At 51.8% G+C, this 4628-nt stretch overlaps 1 non-coding gene across 1 annotated transcript; it reads left to right on the forward strand.

Moving 5' to 3' along the window:
* The first annotated feature begins 3754 nt into the window (after positions 1 to 3754).
* Positions 3755 to 3827, forward strand: trnak-cuu (transfer RNA lysine (anticodon CUU)). Its single transcript has one exon. It is a non-coding gene; the product is annotated as a tRNA-Lys (tRNA).
* Positions 3828 to 4628: the final 801 nt, after the last annotated feature.

The following is a 4628-nucleotide window of genomic DNA, read 5'->3' on the forward strand; positions in this document are numbered from 1 at the left end:
GTTGATGAAGGGAGTGCAGTGGATGTGGTGTACATGGATTTTAACAAGCTGATTGACAAAGTCCCACATGGCAGATTGGTCAAGAAAGTGAAAGCCCATGGGACGCAGGGAAATGTGGCAAACTGGATAAAATGTTGGCTTAGTAACAGGAAACAAAGGGTGATGGTCGATGGCTGCCCTTGCAAATGGAAAGTTGTTGCAAGTGGTGTTCCACAGGGCTCGGTGTTGGGACCCTTACTGTTTGTGTTTTATATTAACGATTTGGACGTAAATGTGGGGAGCATGATTGGGAAATTTGCAGACGACACCAAGATTGGCCGAGTGGTGGACAGTGTAGAGGATAGCCATGATCTCCAGAATGATGCAGATGGATTGGTGGAGGGGGCGATAATGTGGCAGATGGAATTTAACACAGAGAAGTTCGAGGTCATGCATTTAGGGAGGACAAACAGTTGTAGGCAGTACTCAATAAATGGGAATATACTAGGATGGGAAGATGAAGTGAGAGATCTTGGTGTACAAGTACACAGGTCCCTAAAGGCAGCAGTTCAGGTAGACAAGGTTATAAACAAAGCATATGGAGTGTTCTCTTTTATAGACAGGGGTATCGAATATAAAATTAAGGATATAATGTTGGAATTGTATAAGACACTGGTGGGGCCACAACTGGAGTTTTGTGTGCAATTCTGGTCACCACATGACAGGAAGGACATAATTGCTCTGGGGAGAGTGCAGGGTAGGTTTATAAGAATGTGTTCTAGTCAAGTACACTCTCCGTCACCTGACAGCACAGTCTAGAATGTTCCACGCTGGCAGACATTGAGCATGACCTCAGATGCGTAAGAACGTTTGGCAAAGCAAATCTCAACTTACACGCCTGGATGAAGGTCCAGGTTTGAGGGACACCACACCTGGTGTCCGTTTATTTTATTAAGCTTCCGTGAGTGTTTAATAAAGATGTCCTATTTCCAATTCCAAGAACGGTCAACCTTCATTTGCAGCCTCACTCACTTCAGTCGAAAAGACAAAAGGCCATATTTTTACACAACGTTGTTTGTGATGGATTCTCAACGCGATTCCTGGTCCAACATTGTCTCCGCTAGGACTGGTGCCAGCGATAAAATTAAACCTCAGCTTTCCAAAGTCAATTCCATTGAATTTCTTTCGCATTAAACTGTTTGGATTCTAAACCTCTTTTCATAGAATTTACAGTGCGCAAGGAGGCCATTCGGCCCATCGAGTCTGGAAAGAGCACCCTACCCAATGTCCACACCTCCACCCTATCCCCATAACCCAGTAACCCCACCCAACACTAAGGGCAATTTTGGACACTAAGGGCAATTTATCATGGCCAATCCACCTAACCTGAGGAGTTTACACATTCTCCTCGTGTCTGCATGGGTTTCACCCCCGCAACCCAAAGATGTGCAGGTTAGGTGGGTTGGCCACGCAAAATTGCCGCTTAATTGGGAAAAAAATAAATGGTCATTTTCTTTCATTGGGCGTGATCTACTGGAAAGGTTTCTAAGTGTGATGATGAACGGGAATTGTTGCGGGCTTCTCGAAGGCCCACCCGGCGACACCACTACCGGTATCTAAGGCCAATTAGGGCCTGTAATGATGCCCCGCGAGCTTCACGCCAGAAATGGTGATTAGTAAGTTTGCAGACGACACAAAGGTTGGTGGAATTGCGGATAGCGATGAGGACTGTCGGAGGATACAGCAGGATTTAGATTGTCTGGAGACTTGGGCGGAGAGATGGCAGATGGAGTTTAATCCGGACAAATGTGAGGTAATGCATTTTGGAAGGTCTAATGCAGGTAGGGAATATACAGTGAATGGTAGAACCCTCAAGAGTATTGAAAGTCAAAGAGATCTAGGAGTACAGGTCCACAGGTCATTGAAAGGGGCAACACAGGTGGAGAAGGTAGTCAAGAAGGCATACGGCATGCTTGCCTTCATTGGCCGGGGCATTGAGTATAAGAATTGGCAAGTCATGTTGCAGCTGTATAGAACCTTAGTTAGGCCACACTTGGAGTATAGTGTTCAATTCTGGTCGCCACACTACCAGAAGGATGTGGAGGCTTTAGAGAGGATGCAGAAGAGATTTACCAGAATGTTGCCTGGTATGGAGGGCATTAGCTATGAGGAGCGATTGAATAAACTCGGTTTGTTCTCACTGGAACGAAGGAGGTTGAGGGGAGACCTGATAGAGGTATACAAAATTATGAGGGGCATAGACAGAGTGGATAGTCAGAGGCTTTTCCCCAGGGTAGAGGGGTCAATTACTAGGGGGCATAGGTTTAAGGTGAGAGGGGCAAGGTTTAGAGGAGATGTACGAGGCAAGTTTTTTACGCAGAGGGTAGTGGGTGCCTGGAACTCGCTACCGGAGGAGGTGGTGGAAGCAGGGACGATAGTGACATTTAAGGGGCATCTTGACAAATATATGAATAGGATGGGAATAGAAGGATACGGACCCAGGAAGTGTAGAAGATTGTAGTTTAGTCGGGCAGCATGGTCGGCACGGGCTTGGAGGGCCGAAGGGCCTGTTCCTGTGCTGTACATTTCTTTGTTCTTTGTTCTTTGTTGTCCTGCCAGCTGATTCACCCGGACTGTGCCCGGCAACCCTCTGCTAATGAGGGGAGCGACACTTAAATCAATCCCGCGGAGTAAACCTCAGACAGCACGCAGTCATGCCACCAAGGAGATCTGCACCACGATTCGCCAACCTGACCAGACTATTGGATGCAGTGGAGTCAATATACCATACCCTGTTGTGCCAGTGCTGCCTGTGAGGCAATGACAGTGGCCGTCAGCGCAGAGCGTGTCACCAGGAGGACTGCGACCTAGTGCCGTAAGAAGCTCAATGTCCTTCGCCAGACCACATGGGTGAGTTGGCATCAGTCCCCTGGCACCGGTTCCACCTGCCACCCCTGGTCGCCACCCCCCCACCCCTCCCCTTCCTGACAACCCAGAGGTTGGCACCACACCACCTCCCTACCCCCCCCCCCGCACCCCCCTACCCCCCAGCATAATAACGCTCCTGTGACTCAGCATACCCTGGCAGGCATCTGCACACCCCACCCATCACCAGGCTGCCCCCTGCCATGACCCCCCCCACCCCTTGGTGCATGAAGTGTGCGGTAACAATGCCCTCTCTTTGTACCCGCAGGAGAAGTTGGCCCAGAGGGGCAGCAGGGTGCCAGCCATCAGTGTCCTCACACCTTTACGAGGAATGGGCCCTGGAGGTCGGGGGGGGGGGGGGGGGGGGGGGGGGGCGGGGTGGCCAAGGACAGATCTGTCACCGACGTCAAGCTTGGCCTGCATCGCAGAGGTGTGTGTCCACAGGCACCCATCCAGGCGACCTTTCACACGTGTGTTGTTCATGTCAGAATAATGATCCCACCCTCCCACTGACCACAAGTCCATTCACCTGCAGTATTTCCATCCGATAGTGCCGACCCATCCAAGCTGCACCCCCCCCCCCCCCCACCTCCTCCTTCCAAGAGAACACCTCAGAGGAGAGCTCCAAAAATACCACTGTCGAGGCATCACAGCTGTCACCCCCACCCTCCGCCAGTGCAGAGACACACATCTCGGTGGGCGACAGTAGTGATCAGGCATCTAGCGCACAACCTGGTGAGCACCACACAGTTGCCGATGCACATCAGGCGGAGGCAGGAATGTGGAGGGGGACATCGGTCGGAGGTCTGCTGGACCCCAGGACCCAGTTGGGTCCCGGACAACCCGGTCAACCCGGCTAGCTCAGTCAGTAGAGCTTGGGTTTCTTAATCCCAGGGCCATGGGTTCGAGCCCCACATTGGGCGATTCAGTTAATAACAGGGCAGCACGGCGGCACAGTGGTTAGCACTGTTGCTTCACAGTGCCAGGGTCCGAGGTTCGATTCCCGGCTTGGGTCTGTCCGGAATCTGCGCGTTCTCCCCGTTTCTCCCTGTGTTTCCTCCGGGTGCTCCGGTTTCCTCCCACAAGTCCCGAAAGACGTGCTTGTTAGATGATTTGGACATTCTGAATTCTCCCTTTGTGACCCCGAACAGGCGCCGGAATGTGGCGACTAGGGGATTTTCACAGTAACTTCATTGCAGTGTCAATGTAAGCCCACTTGTGACAAGAAAGATTATTATCAAAGTCCGGCTGCTCCTCATCCTGCTCCTCTGACGAGGCCGCATGTTCTGCCTCCAGCACGTCACCCCGCTGCTGTGCCAGGTTGTAGAGGGCACAGCAGACCACCACAAAGCGGTGATCCTCCGGTGGCTGTATTGCAGTGAACCACCAGCGGACAAGGCATTGGAACTGCATTTTAATCACACAATGACAGCCCGTGTGGCCAGATGGGCCCCGTTATAGCGGTTCCCTGCGTAGGTCACCGGCCTCCGCACTTGTGTCATTAGCCAGGACCTAAGCAACCAAGAGCCATCTGGTTATCCTGGGGTGTCCTTCAAAGACGCCGGGGATCTCCGACTGCCCCAGGATGTAGCTACCATGCACAATCCCTGAGAAACGTGAATTCGTGAGCATGATGTTGAGGTGGTCGCACACAAGTTGAACGTTCAGAGAGTGGAACCCCTTCCTGCGAATGAAGGACCGCTCGGTGCGCGCAAGGCGACATG

This window comes from Scyliorhinus torazame, chromosome 4 (genome assembly GCF_047496885.1).
Source record: "Scyliorhinus torazame isolate Kashiwa2021f chromosome 4, sScyTor2.1, whole genome shotgun sequence".
Classification (NCBI taxonomy): domain Eukaryota; kingdom Metazoa; phylum Chordata; class Chondrichthyes; order Carcharhiniformes; family Scyliorhinidae; genus Scyliorhinus; species Scyliorhinus torazame.